General features: G+C 37.9%; 1 long non-coding RNA gene across 1 annotated transcript in view; it reads left to right on the plus strand.

Moving 5' to 3' along the window:
* Positions 1 to 6243: 6243 nt before the first annotated feature.
* The window catches only part of LOC147524289 (uncharacterized), a 36492-nt gene continuing 26321 nt past the window's right edge, over positions 6244 to 16414 (plus strand). Inside the window, exon 1 of the long non-coding RNA XR_015196926.1 lies at positions 6244 to 6709. This is a non-coding gene — a long non-coding RNA (uncharacterized LOC147524289). The remainder of the gene's footprint in view (positions 6710 to 16414) is intronic.

Here is a 16414-nt window from a genome sequence, read left to right on the forward strand (position 1 = left end):
GTTATGGGTCAGTCTTCAGAAATAGTGATTGCGAGGTTTTACCAGTTCTATCACTTCTATGTAAAAACTTAGGTGAGAGTACTAGCTATTTTGCTTAAGTAATGGCTATAATAGAAAGTGATGAATTGAACATTTTGCTGAAGTAATGGCTATAGTAGAAAGTGTTGAACTAGCGATAAACAAGAGATGGGAAAGAATACGGATAGATAATCGGATTCTAAAGTTGCAGTCACAGCATTTGGGACTTCAGAGTTGCCATGTGAGATTAGACTACGATGGGAACTAGTAAAAAAGAAGTTAGATTATGTATATATTGGTTTCAAGTACATGGCGTGAAGTGAACTTTGCAACAGACCAAGCTGCAAGGCATAACTTAAACCTAACACCACAAGAACATGTTGTTTTTCTAGGAAAGCCTCAATGGCTCACTAGGTGGGAATCTCCAGATGTCATGTATTACATATTTGATTGAGGTTAGTTGGGAAATATAATCCCAATTAAGACAAACTTTTGTAACATTTTCATATCAATATACTTGCTAACTTAGAAAAAAAAAAAAAATTAAGTCACCTCAAAATAGATATTCTCAATAACACAACATACACAGATGCACATACACCCATAAAACTTTTCATCCTACCTATATATATTAACGAAAGATGTAATATTACTGAAATAGGAGATTTGCGGTGATGAAGTGACTTAGGAGATTTGTAGCAAAGGTTGATAAAGCGATAGACAATTTGTTGATCTTTTTCTTGTGAAGATGACTATGCCAGATGTGTGCCTTCTCTTGAAAACCGTATGTATAGAGAATGTATGTTAATTTGCAGGAAGAGTAATACCGATCACTATTATGTCATTGACATGGCATACCAACCTCTAGACTGTACAACTACAATGCCAACCAAGACGGTGCTCTGTTATTTGAAAGAATCATTGAAAGCATCAAAACATCCACCATAAATAAAACAATACTTGAGATCTCTTTGGATGGCTTGCTTTCATCTATCATGTGCCTATGAGATTATAACAGCCCCTCCAGAACTAAATCAAAGAAAATAAATCACACTAAGAATAAGAATAATCTAACAATAAAAAACACAATAATAATCTTGGTAATACGTAATCAAGGGGAGCTATTCTCATTGCAAAAGTTGCTTATGCACTCTAAACTTGAGGTGGGTTGCTGATACCCACTTAACAACTTCGAATTCTCATTCTCAACTGAAGATCCACATTCATACATAGCTTCATTCAATCATTTGCTCACCAGCCTGTTTGCAGGCCACTTTAGTACTTTCCATCCCAACTTTAAGCTAAAGAAGCATTATTTTTTCTCATTAGGAGTGAATAAACTAAATAGGGTCACCATATATGGACAAAGAACACAAACAAAATAGCTTTATGTGAAATCCACATAGCATCAATTGGATAGTTATTGTTACTTTGAGCCACATAATGAAGGCCCAGAACAGAGATTAAAAAATGGGGCACTGAGAGGGTGACTAAGAAAATAGGGACACTACTGAGAGGGCGACAGGGTGTGACTTAAGCTAATTTTGTCTCTTGATCCTGTGTGCCAAGATATTACCATGTTTGGTAATCATGAGTGGGAAGGGTGGGGGTACGTAGCCCAAAATGTAATTTGGCAGGTTTCCATCTGTGTGTTCTCAATCTTTCCCCTTCCCTCCCTCTCTCCACCATTTTCTCTCTCCCTCCTTCACTCTCCGCTCACTCCCACTTCCTCCTTCCTTCAGTGAGCGGGAGCGAACTCTTGGTTTGGGTTTCCAACAAGTAACAAACCTCTCTCTCTCTCTCTCTCTCTCTCTCTCTCTCTCTCTCTCTCTCTCTCCTTCTTCACTTGCTCAACCCCTCCTTCTCAACCAAACCCAACTCTCTCTCTCTCTCCCCACCCACAAACCCATCTCTCCCTCTCTCTTCTCCACCCTCCGCTCACACCCCCACTGCTTGCAGTTTTCTAGTTTTTAGTAGGTAAGTGGTTCTTTTATCTAAATCTCTTTTGTTTTGTTCCTGTTTAGGTAATAAACATGTCTTCGACTTCTGGAACTCACACATCTATGACTTCTCCACAAGCTACCTTGTTGAGCAACCGAGTGCTAACTTCCCCCCACACCTTCCACAAGCCCCCTACCATCTAAACCGTTGGTTTCTCAGCCTTCTTCTTAGAGCTCTCTTTTCTCTCAAAGACGAGCTTCCAATGTTCCTGCTTCTCTGCTTCAGTTCACTCACCATGAAGTGGAAGGTGTTACCGAGGTTCCTTTGGACCTTATAAGGAGAGGTGAGACAGTTTGGAGAGAATATGTGGTTGGATTCTTCATAGAACAAAGACTTTCTTTTCCTTATGTGAAATCTTTGTTGCAACAAAAATGGAGAACTAAAGGTTCTTTTGAGATGATGGCAGATCGTGAGATTTTTTATTTCAAGTTTGCTAATGAAGAGAATAGACAATCAGTTATTGATGAGGGATCAATTTTCATTGGAGGCAGATGTTTTATAATTAGTCCCTAGACTCAATGAGTGGAGATGCAGAAAACATCCTTGAGCACCATACCAATTTGGGTCAAAATTCACAATGTGCCAAAAGTTTTATGGACGGATCAAAGTCTAGGATTCCTGGCAAGCAAGGTTGGGAAACCAGTTAGTCAGGACTGAGCCATAAAAGAAAGAAGACAACTTGATTTTGCCAGAGTAAGCTAGTGTTGAGATTAAGGCTAGTGACATAATGCCTGATTTCTTTGATATCAAAATGAGCCCAAGAGATGTCAAAAGAATCTCCTTTGAATATCTATGGGTACCCAAAATAACTTTGTGCATCTTGTAACATTTTTGGGCATTCTATGGAGAGGTGTCTGAGCAATCCACAACATCCTCAACCAAGGACAACTTCTACTCCTGCATCTGTTAATGGAACTGAAGTTAGTGGAGTTCAACAGAGGAGAAACACTGCTATTCAAAGAGATTTTGGAGTTGACAAAGGTAACAACACTGTCACCTATAATGGGAATGGTCCTGGTGAATATACAACTAGGAGAATTTGGGTTCGGAAAACCAACATAGTGAACTCACAGTTGTCTGAAGGTGCTAGAACGAGTTGTAACAGAGATGTTAATGGAGTGACTATCCGAGATAACACAAATGGTTTTGTACAAGTGAATGGTACTGAAAACAATGAAGGGACACATGCAAATGATGTACAACAAGATTTTGAAGTAAAGATGCAACCAAATGATCATCAAGTGGTAGTCTATAGTGATAATACTGCAGAAACTATTGGTTCAAGATTTGCTATACTTAATGATTTGGACTTATTGGAGAGTGGAAATGAAATTGTTTTGTTTCAGGAACAACCTATTCTAGTGGATCCTATACAGATGGCTCTAAGCTCACATGATATAGTTGCCTTTGATGAATGAGAGCATGTTACTAAAAGGGTAATGTCTGATGATGAGATCTCTATTCAGGAAATTAATTGAATATTTTCATGATCAAGTACTACATATGAGAATGTGGAGTCTCAAGTTCCAAATGCCATGCTACAACTACAAATGCACCTAGATGAACATGTTGCTCTATAAGGCAGCAAAACTAAGCAGAAAGGGGACACTTTTGATGGGCAATCGAGCAAGAAGAAGAGAGGCAGACCCAAGGGGTCGAAAAACAAAAGCAAATATTAAAGATGATAGCTCCAATTACTATTTGGAATGTCCGGGGAATTAATGATATCTTGCGAGCAAAGGAAATCAATAAGTTGAGAATTGAGAAGAAGATTTGTATTTTGGGACTATTAGAAACGAAGGTTAGACAGCACAAATTTTGAAAGCCATTCTTTTTCTGGATGTTTTAATCTTGATATACCCTTGGATGAGTTTGAACTTGAGGAATTCATAGAAAAATGGGAATTAGGTCGAGATAATACTCTGGGGTTGAACATTTGTAAAGTTTGAAGGACATTCTTTTGCTGGACATTTTTGCCTTGATATTGCCTTGGATGAGTTTGAACTCGAGGAATTCATAGTAAAATGGGAATGAGGTTGAGATAGATACTCAGGGGTTGAACATTTGCAAATTTTGAAGGAAATTCTTTTGCTGGACATTTTAGTATTGATATGCGCTTGGATGAGCCGATGAAGATGTCTTAGATTGCAAATATTTCTCTCTCTAAAATTAAGTCATGTAGTTATATTCAGTTATTGCCATTTTAACTGTAATAGTTTTAAATATCAGTCCTCAATATCAAATCTGAATTGACATTTAAGTTTTTTAGTTCGCTACTGCAATTGATAATACAATCATTCTTTTCCCTATATTTCTCACTTGTTACTTGTAAATTGCTTTCAAGTCATGGAATTTCGATGATATTTCCCAGCCTCATTTATTTGACTTCTCAATTTACTTGACCTTTCATACTTATCTGGTGCTTTTTCATTTTCAAAAGGGATATAAGAATTACGGATAAAGGATGGGAATTGCTGCATGGAAATCCTATCTAGGTCTGTGTTCAGAAGCATGTCTGCAAATGTCATATCTGAGTTTGTCTTCAGTTGTTATTTTTCTAATGTTGTGACGTTTTGGCTGTATACCATTTGACCAGGATCTAAGAAATTGCCTTGTTATTTTTGCATTCACAACTTGAATTGGAATATGTTGGTTGACATAAAATTGTCATAGTAAATCTTGATATGTTGTGTGGACCATTCGTATGGCATATAACATTTTATTCTTGTGTGTGATGACTTTGAAAGTTTGTGCCTGTATTTCTGCCACCATAGAGTTAATAGCATCTGTTGTACTCATTTCCATGGATATTCCTTCTTTTAACGTAACACTATATCTTTTCATGCCGTCATCAACTTTTACTACTGTGCATTTGCTTCTTTGAGATAGCATTCTCTTGGGTATTTATAGACTTATAGTTGATTTTGGGCAGGAGACCTTCTTTTGGTGACCTTATAAGGGAGGGGGATTTGTGGTGGTAATCTGCTTATATGTGAAAGTTTCTTTGTTATTTCCTAATAATTCAAGTCTTTAGCTGGAAGTTAACTGTTGGCTTTGTTTATGTTGATCTAGCGCCTAGTAGTTATTTTGTTTGCTTCAGATTGTAGCTTCCTCTTGATCTTGAATTGAGTAATTCCTGGACTTCTGTTTATTTAACTAGGCATTGCTAGCACTCGGTGGCAGTGTCAATAAATTTCGCTGTCTATTTGATGCTCGAGTGCCTTCTCCCCCTTTTTAACTGTCGAATAAGTGCATGAATTTATACCCAAGAAAAGTATTTCTGAGGTTGGATAGGCATGGGCGCGTGGCTCCATTTTTCACGGATCTCAACAAATAATGTGAGATATGTAGATTCAAATTAAATAAAGTTATTTACAGGAATAACAGATGGTTGTATGACATGTCTTAGATTGTTGAAACTAAGGTCAGGTGGATTCATTGTTTACTGAGAAGGTTATATTTGCAAATTGGTTACGACTTACAACCTCCAAATGTAGAAAATTAAGCATGAGTTGTTTGTTATACAGAAAATTAATTGATGGTATGACATGCCTCTTTTGGCACTGTTGAGGTATGATGTTCTCCATGGTGTCGAGACTGGTGATCATACACAAATGACTCACAGCGCAAGTTGTATTCATTGTTCTAAAAATCGGTCTAGGTGGTCTCTAGGCACTAGGTGGTGCCCAACCGACTCGCCTAGACCCAAATCGTTTAAAAAATAAAAATTGGTGGACTGACTAGGTGGGTCAAGGCGGACTGATTAGGCGGTCTAGGCTTTTTTTTTTATTGGAATGATTAAATGTCGAAAATTAAAGACCCGTGTAAGCTTAAGATTTGAATGAGTTTAAAAAGCTAAAGTCTAATGTAAATTATATATTACTATAACAAAGAGTATGTTTTTATATGAAGTCGATATTCTTCAACTATTACGCATGTTTGTAATAAGTATCTTTGTTTGTGCTTATTTTTTGAGTTATGATAAATGATTTTCTACATTTCTTGTAATATAGGTGTGTATTACTATATATATTAGGAAAAAAACCGCCTTTCCCGTCTAGACACTGCCTAGAAGGCCGAGGCGCTAGGCGCTCTCCCACCGCCTAGTGTTTTTTAGAACACTGGTTGTATCACAAATTTGGGCTTGGGCTTTTGGGACGTACCAAAAATCCAGATGGCTTGACTGTTGACTTACAAATCAATTTTCATAGAACCCAAAACTACTCTTGACAGAATTACCAAAACAAAATACTACGCATCAGAGAAAAAAAAAAGATGCGTGATATTCGGGAGAAAAAAAGAGTTTTCTTAGATGGATTTTCAAAGCTACCAAACGACATCTTTTTGGACATTATATCAAGATTACCACTCAAAGCAATCTCTGCATGCAAATGGGTGTCCAAAACTTGGTATGCTTTAATCCTTAACCCACATTTCGCCCAAATTCATTTCACCAAGTCCATCCAAACTAACAACTCTCCATGTGTACTATTTCGCGGATGGTACAAGAAATTCCACTTGATAGATAACGAATGTTTCAATAATTTCGACACGTCAGCAACAATGTATCAAATTGAGTTTAAAGAATTTAAAGAAAGTTTTACTACATGCAGTACTATTAATTGTTACGAAGTTATGGGTTCAGTTAATGGACTGATTTGTTTCTGCCCTAAGAATGAGGATGGTTATTGTAGTGGGCAAATATCGTACCTATAAATGTGCTCATTTCAGTATTTTAAAACTCGAGATAAAGGCCAATATCTCGGTAGATCTCGTGGGTATTTAAATTGTGTTGTAGGTAGAAGACGGAAAACGAGGAAGAAAGACAAGGGACAGGTGTCAACAAGCAGATTGGGTCAAGGCTAATTGAGAGGGTTATATAAAGACTGGAAAAAGGAAAAAAGGATTCATTCGATTCAGACTACAAAAATTATAAAAATAGGAGAGAGAAAGAGAGAACTAGAGAGAAATTGTAAAGAAGTTTGTCATCAATCAATAAACACATCGCTTTTCTTCAATTCTTGTAAATCTTTCATTCATATTTTCATCATGAATTGTGTGAAATAAGAACATTAATTAGAAGTAAGTGTTCTTGGCAATCACATTGGCACCGTCTGTGGATCTAGAACAAGAATTTTTTTGATTTTCTTCTTTTACGATTGATAACTATAAAATGAGTAGTTTACCTACAAAATGAACGATGAATTCACAACGTAAGTAAACTAAAACTATCCTTTTACACTCAATTATCAAAGCTTCTACTCTCAATGCGAATTGCACTAAGTGGAGTAGGAAGTTCGTTCCACTCCTAGTTCCCTAGCACGGAATTGTTTTCTAATCTAATTAGTCGGTCTTAAGTCTATGAGAGTTTTACTTGAGGGGATTATACTACGATGCAATATGAAATTGATTAATTTAATTTAAGCTACTTAATGCTATGGAAATAACGATTGTTTGACTCTAGATAAAGAAATAGAGGGGAATTAAATCCACCTCGAATCCAACTTAATAACCTAGTATAGATTGTCGTGATCTCGATTCTTACGTTTTCACGGCAAGAATTTCGAAGTCTAATCCCTAGTGTTCATGGCATTCCTACCGGATACTAACTAGCATGTGAGGTCGCCCACCCATTCTCATGGCTTAAACACGACCTTCTAGAGTGGAATAGATTCTACTACCAATTCTATACTAACCACTAAGTTTTCATCAAGGCTTCATCAACCCCTCTAATGGAGGTTTAGCCTTGAGTCATCAAACTAACAATTCCCATTGAATCTAAACTAAACATAATGTAAGAAATTGAGATTTACTTAATTAAACAATAATGAATCTAATTTAATGACTGGAATGGAATAAGAACAAGAATTTAAATGAGATCTAGAATGGAAATGACAAAATTCGAAATTGACAACTAACTATTTTATTTATCTAATCAATCAAGAACAATCATTCAAAGATTTAATCTAAAACAGGAATTGAAATGGAACTAAAACTTAATTAATTAATAAAACTAGATCTAGAATTCTATATATTACTTTAGGTCTAACTAGCTACCATTAACAAAGAGCTAAGCTTTTGTTTTTATACATTCATATCCAAAAATCGTGCATGGGCTTGGAGCCATGTTTTGGGCCAGAGAATCAGGCCCAAAACCCAATTCTTCCAGTCCAAAAAGGCCTCTTCAGCTGCAGTTGGCTTCCACAGACTTTTCGTCCACTTCTGCTCCTCTGATTGGGTCAAGGCTTGGACCATTGGAAAGCTCTTTCCGAGCCGGTCGTTTTGACATAAGGTAGGCCCAATTCCGAGGTCTGAGTCCAAAGATATGGCATTCGGAAGTTCTCACCGACTGTTTGCTCCTTTATCTCGCTAAAGTGGCACATTTCGCACATAATGGACTTTGAAGCCCTGAAATGCATAAAACACGTAATCAGTATTAACTCTTACTTATTATTCACATAATTGGTCTAACAAGATGATTATTAAGGGTTAAAACTACAGTTTTGGGCTCTTATCAAACCCCCAAACGACATTTTGCTTGTCCTCAAGCAAAGATGAGAAATTAGAATAAATGACCAAAAATGGAGTTCTAACTACTCTCGTTTCGCTGAGTGCGATTGCATTGACCATATGCAACAAGGCCTTAAACCACTAGGAATTCCCTAGTAGACGAGTTATAGCCTCGTGAGAGTTTTCCAGTGAAGGTACTCACAAACTTCATCTATACTACAACGACTAAGAAATAAAACTATTGTTTTCTCATTCATGTCTCAACTATCTATACATCTCACTAGCAAATACATAAGAATAACCCAGTCAGAACCCTAAGCTAATATATGCATAATAATCAATCATCTAAAATAAACATATAACAATGAGTAATACTTATGAAATGTAATAGCAGTCCGTTTGAAAACTTCGAATAAGCGTCCTTAAGTAGGTCCTCACATAAATGTCAAGACAAAACCACTCTGATTTTTTCCACTTTTTGCTCCGATTGCAGTGGGCACACTTTACCTTACAATCTCAATGACAACAAGGAAGCCGGAGTCGATCAAACACATCTGCCACTTACTATCACACTAACCTATTCCTAATTGAGCTAGAGGTCTTTATTAGGTATCAAGGGGATTAGGAGATGGGTTAAGAAGGAAGGAAATGGATATTCAAAAGGACAAGTCCGAGATAATAGAGTCTTCATATTATGTAACTTAGAGAAAACCTTGTTATTTCCTTTTTGCTTCTATACTTTGTTTCCATCCTTAGCCATATTTTTCTTTTTTTATTTTCTTTGGCTTTTGACTTCCTTTTATTCTATTTTTGGAGTTTTTATTTATTTCTATTTTTTTTCTTTTCCTTGGATGGAAACTTCTTTTCTTTTAAAAGCAACTAACTAATTTTTGTTTACACGGGTTTTCTCTTCTCTTTTCTTCACTCATTCTATTCTCAGGACTTATTCTAGATTGGGTAAGTTGAATTATTTATTTTGTTTTGTTTTTGTAACAGGGTAAAGGAATTGTGGTTTATGGGAGGCTAAAGAAAGGCTCTGAGGGACTTAATTAGGAAAATAATTCATAGGTTTGAATTTCGGCTATATCGATCCAAAGAGGGCCTAAATTCTCGCTTAGGATCTGGCATAGTGATCAAGCAAGTGGACGCGTGTGATTTCTCTATCCGGATTTTACTTCTCCCTTGTGTCATTTCTCAAATGTTTCGGCTTCATATAAGGTTTTAGGCTATATTCTCACAGGATTTGTAGAATAAGTACTCTAGCCTAGATTTGAGAAACTTATCATAACAATCATAGATACTCATGTAATATATTTATAGATAGATGCAAAGATTATTACCTACATATTAACCTAAGTTTCTAACAATTATTCGATGCAAAAGCTACATTGAGACTTCTAGATTGTTAAGAGCATATAGAAAGAAAACAATACAAATATTCCTAAGTGTATAGCATAAACTTATTTATTTATATTTTTGAAATTTTTAGCTTGAAAACAATATGCATATTATACATATCTATATCCTATCAGATGCCTTAATTACACGTGTTTCTACCCCAAACAAGAAGCATACTTTGTCCTCAAAGCATTTAAATAAAGAGGGTAGGAAAAATACCATTGAAGCGTGAAATTCGGGAACATCCGCAAAACAAGGTTAAAACATACAAATATAGTAATATAAAAACCCGACCTTAACTCTATAAGAGTTCCACCCATTATGGGGTTAACGTAATGAAATTGCTTGGGACTTAAGCATTAATTAACTTAACTAAAACTTACCTGCACCCCAAAGATCTACTCGCCATCCTCCTCTTCTATATGAGGTTCTTTTCGCGATCCGCCATGCCATAACAACTTGCCACGCCTTCCGTGGGTGTATCATCAACTAGTGCTAACCTCTCTAGTGTTATTTGGTCCGATGGGGTGTGGGGGCAACCAAATGTGGTTGCACCTGCCATCCCGCCAAGTCATGGCTCGGAATGATCTTACCACACGATTGGTGGGTCTCATGATTTCGACCCTTTCCTAATATGTGTAATGTATAGAATATGGGTAGGCAAGCGCCAAGATAATGCGGCAAACCAAGACAGGGCATAAGAAGGTACTTATGCCTCAAGGTATGGCCTCGCCTCGTAGTAGCAACTAAAACTTCGGGAATGTCATACCGACGACGTCCCTCGGCTAAAGCAAGGAAAACGCCACCAGGTATTATTGGCGAAGTAAAACCTGCCGTTCCCCTAGAATGTTCATCATGATGAACAACATGGTTGTGCCTACATGCAGTGATAGGCTACTTTCGTATGCGATGTTATATTGGTCTTGGTCCATGATATAAACACCCTCCCCATAATACTCATGGAAATAGGCATATTCATATAGGTATGAGTTATCGTCATATATCCCCCACGCGTGTGCATAGGGTCAGGTAATGGCAACCCGAAACCAAAGCTATCAATTGCTTACCGAATTCCATAGTCGTGCCATCAATAGCAAGGAAAATTTTTTTGTTCTTCTTGGGTACAATAAAAGTAATATTATTATAGAAGAATTCAGTTAGCTTAGGTGAAAAAGAATCGTCATCACTCACCGTAAGATGCCGCTTATCCTAATCGCATCGATTTCCGCGAACGATGCTTCATAGGTATCGGTTCCCATCAAGTCTTCAAATGACTGTTCGGGGAATCACTATAGGAGGTGTCATCTCAAAAGTACTCGTAGAACAGCTGCGCAAAACCTCGAAGAAACCCAGAAAATCGAAATTTCCCTGTGCTAACGGGAGGAGGGCTGGGGAGCGCCAGAGAAGGGCGTGGGTCGCGCTTCGTAGGTTTTGGAATTACGGTGTTTTGGCGCTGGTCGCTTCTGCTGGGCGCGGCTTCTTGAGTTTTTTCGATTTTCTGTTGTTTTTAGGGCGAAGTCGCTTTTGTTGCGCTGGCGCTTATGAACAAAATTTCGACAAAAGTGTAAAGCGCGAAGGCCTTCTCGTAAGCGCCAGAAGTTCAAAACGAGTTTACAAGAAAAACAAGCTGAAAAAGCTTGGAGTGAAAGGTGAGAGATGATTGTGGGGTGTAGTGTGGGTTGTGAGTGTAGAATGATGAAAGTTTAAATAGGTTCTGGGTTTCCAAAACGAATCGGCAAGTTGCCAAATTGTTTTAAGGCAATTTCCGGAAATAGAAAACTGCCAAACCCGAAAACGGAAACTAACCATAGTTTTGATTTCCTAACAACCCTGGTATCTTTTAAACTTGGTTTAGAATAGTAACTTCTAAACTCTCCTACATATCATGCTACCACTACAAAAAATCATAGATATGCCGATATCGGCCTAATTTTCAACTTTGACTCCAAGATATCCTTACGAAAGATGATCAAAATAAATTATATTAAAATAATATGAAATCCAAGCAATCTAAAACAAACAACTTAATATTTAAATCTAACTACTGAAATAAAATTCCACTAACAAAACAATAAAAACAATGAAATAACAGGACACAACTGATGGTGAACACCTAGGCGCAGGAAGAAGATGGTCCCCGAGATGGAGACTGGTTCTGTGGTGAAGAATGGCTTGAGCCATCTGGCCTGCGGCGATGACGCTCATGCCTCTCAGACTCAACTGAGACAGACTCATCCACGAGTGGCATACGTCGTAGCATCTCTATCCTGAACAAGCGCTGTGCTTCCATCTCGATCTTGAGTCTTGATAATTGGGCTTGGTGATTCTGGTGGATAATCTCCAAGTTAGACAAGATATCTTCCTGACCCCTTTCGAGCATTTCAACTCTCGTCTGAAAGTTCGTTTGCTTATTTCGAATTACAATTTGTCTATGTCGGATATCTTCACGATACGATAATCGCATCGCGAAACCGGTTCTTTAAACATTATCATTCGTTCTAAATTAGAAGTATGACTATCGAAATTATCCTCAACCAACCATGTCATATCTTCGCCTTCATTATTCGACTCAACTTTATTCTCTGCAGACAACGGCCAAGTCTCTTGGATGCATTCCTTATAAATACTTGCATTAGAATGCAATTTGATCTTAATAGGAGCAGATTTAGCGGCGAAGCTCTAAATGAGAGCATAATCTTAGTGATCAATACGGGGAAGAGGCCATGCTCTTTCCCACTCCTCTAATCACATTCAAAATTACATCGAGGATGCAGAAATTACACTCATTCGTTTGCAAAATCCGAGAACGTCGCATTAATCGAAGTCCGATGTCGCTGACTTTGTCTTTGTCGAGGACGTTCCTACCAATCCACTGAGCTACAGCCAGTTGATTGGTTCTCAGGGTCGTCTGGCGAATGCAATGAGATATCGTATTGTATTCACCCTCTATGACCGTATCTTTCATCAAAGCAGGAACTGCAGTATACTGGGATTCCTGAATGGTCGTATCTAGGTTGGTTATAGGCGTGATTCCTAATAGCTCAGCCAACAACTGTCTCGTTACTTCCCTCCTCGTTCCTGCTATCCTAATGAAAATCCTATTTCCCTCCAATTCTCGTTTCTTATAAAACTGTTCTACCAAATCATAGTGATAGAACTCCTGCCGCCGATAATACCACGGTCGGTTCAATCCCTCTTAATCATATTGGCGTCGTAAAATGGTGCGAAATGGTCGGCCTCAACGCGCGTGCTCTAAGAACATTCTTCGTCGTAGCGCCATTGAAGTTTCAACCGATTTGGGGTTTGTAGATGGTGGTGGATGCAAGTTTGATGAAAACCAACTAAACACAACGGTGGTGGTTATGGTAGGTGCGGTGGCAGGTTTTAAAACTTGAATTGGTGGGTGTTTTCTTGGTGGAAACGGTTGGGGATTGTGTTGGTGTTTCACAAAGGGTGGGTGGTGTTTCTATTTTGATGTATTCTATTTTTATTTTTATTTATTTATTTTTTGAATTTTTGGTTGCTAGGGTTTAATTAGTGAAAGTCGGTTTGAGAAGATGAAGTGCGATTAAGTTTTTTGAGGAGGAGGATGGGCTGTAGGTCTTGTGAGAGTTGGGCCCAAGCCAGATTCGATTTTTCGACTTTCGTCGATTTTTAGCGCTACTTCAAACTAAATTTCCCACTTCGTTATCGGTCCGATTTTTGCGAATGAGATATGGAAATGATCAGGAGAGAATTTCCAATCCAATGATCCATAAACTACTCTATTCCAACCATGGGTGACATATAAGATAGTGGAAAACGCCTCAAAGTGCGTGCATGACGTAAGTTATGCGAACGAATGAACACTAAATTAGATGACGTCAACCCCAATGAACTATACTAATGGACCTAAGCAACACAAATAGAAAGTTCGAGCAATCCGGATGGAAAGACTGATTTCCCACCCCCAAACAAATTTTTAAACACAAAATTTGTTTTAACATGGGTCGTTTAAAGTCAGATTCCCCAGATTTGTTGGATTGCTAGTTCTCTGGGTTTAGATATATATCTATATCTAAAAATGAAAACAATTATTATTATTATTTTATTTTATTTTATTTTTTGGTAAAAACAATAAGCAAATAAAGACATAATTCACACCATAGGGAAACATGACTCAAACATCCGAGAAAACATGCAAGAGTGGAAATCGTGAACTATGTGAACCGTGGACTTAGGATCCGGTACTTACAGCCACACACTCCATAGGGAGGGTCCGGTTACCTTAATGGTGCACTTACCATTAAATGGAAGTGAAAGGAAGTACACCAATGACAAGGGTCATTCCTCATATATAGGGTCCTGTAAAATGACTTCCTCTATATCAGGGGACAAAAGTTCGTGAAAATGTTTTAATCGTTGACCGTTAACTTGAAAGGTAATGTTGTCCTTGGGATTTATCAAGGTAATTGCCCCGTAAGGGGTGACTTGAATCGAGAAAAGGACCGGGAACGGGTTTTAGTTTCCACGGGAAAATATGTAGGCGGGAGTTGTAAAGCAAAACCTTTTGTCCGACCACAAACTCTTTGCGAAGATATGCTTATCATGAACCGTTTCATGTTAGCTTTATAATCCTTAGCGAGAGATCGTAAGAATCGCTACGGATTTCTTCAAGCTCATTTAATTGTAATGCGTTTGACACCGCCTCATCAATATTGTAGTTAAGGCTTTTATAGCCCACGAGCCACGGTGCTCTAATTCAACGGGCAAATGACATGGTTTCCCAAATACAAGTCTAAAGGGAGACATACCTATAGGAGTTTTGAAAGCAGTTCTATCGCCCATAAGGCATCCGATAGACGCTTGACTAGTCTTTCCTATCGAGGGGTTTCTTGTTGTTTCTAAAATCTTTTTGATTTCCCTATTAGAAACTTCTACTTGGCCGCTAGTTTGTGGATGATAAGGAGTTGCTACTTTGTGTGTAACTCCATACTTTTTCATTAGGGATGCAACAACTCTGTTGCAAAATGTGTTCCACCATCACTAATGATGGCTTTAGGAATGCCAAACCGACAGAAAATATATTCTTTAATAAAAATACAACGGTCTTATGGTCATTGCTTTCACGGCAAGCTAGGGCCTCTATCATTTTAGACCGTAGTCCACGGCAACTAGAATATAAATATAACCGGGAAGCAGGGAAAGGGCCCATGAAATCAATACCCCAAACATCAAAATTTCTACTATCAAGATTGGATTTAATGGCATCATATTACGCCAGTGATTAAGCCCAAGTTGTTGGCAAGCGAATACACGTCTTGCAATGCACTTGGGCATCCTTAAAAAAGTAGGCCAATAAAATCCACATTGAAGAACTTTAGCGGCTGTTTTCATTCCATTTAAAGTGGCCCCACACTCTTTGTCATGGCGAACGATAGAACCGTTATATTCCCCTTTGGGAAATGCAAGCGACGAATAATCTGATCCGCACAATACTTAAAAAGGTAGGGCTCATCCCGGTAGTATAACTTGACTCGGCCAAGAACTTGTTACGTTCATTTCTTGACCAATTATAAGGCATAACATCAGCCGCTAAATAATTTACGATGTCCGCGATACCATGGTGATGAAAAATAGCATAAATGATGACTAAGAATTCTTTTCGGTAGTTGAATAATTCCGTTGAGCATCGTTTAATGTTTTACTAGCATAATAAATAACAATTGGACTTATTATCTAGTTTACGTCCCAAGACGCACCAACGCATAGTCACTAGCATCACACATGAGTTGAAAGGTTTAGACCAATCGGGAGGCTGTATAATAGGTGCGATGGTTAGAAATGGCTTTTAAGGTTTCAAAAGCCTGTTTACAGTTAAAATTAAAATAAAAAATTGCATCCTTCAAAAGCGAGGTTAGTTAAAGGCCTAGCTATTTTTGAAAAATCTTTAATGAAACGCCTATAAAACCCCGCATGGCCTAGAAAGGCTCTAATCTCACCGACAATCCGTGGTTTAGGTAGAATTCGCTATCTTATCTAGTTTGGCTTTATCTACTTGATGCCATCACTAGATACAATATGACCTAAGTACTATGCCCTTTTTGACCATGAATTGACACTTTTCCCAATTTAAAACGAGGCTCTTTTCTTCACACCGTGTCAAGACCTTAGACGAGTTAGACAAACATTCGTAAAGGAGTCTCCATAGATAGAAAAATCATCCATGAACACTTCCATAAAAGCTCTACCATGTCACTAAATATATGAAGCATACATTTGGAAGGTACAGGGGGCATTACAAAGGCCAAAAGGCATTCGTTTATAGGCATATGTTAGAAGGGACATGTGAAGGTTGTCTTTTTCTTGGTCATCAATATCAATAATAATCTGGAAATAGCGAGTAGCCATCCAAAACAATAAAAGGCATGACTAGCTAGACGCGTTCTAGCATCCGATCTATAAATGGTAAAGGAAAGTGATCCTTTCGTGTCATAGCATTTAAAGC

The sequence above is a fragment of the Coptis chinensis genome, chromosome 1, assembly GCF_015680905.1.
Source record: "Coptis chinensis isolate HL-2020 chromosome 1, ASM1568090v1, whole genome shotgun sequence".
NCBI lineage: Eukaryota > Viridiplantae > Streptophyta > Magnoliopsida > Ranunculales > Ranunculaceae > Coptis > Coptis chinensis.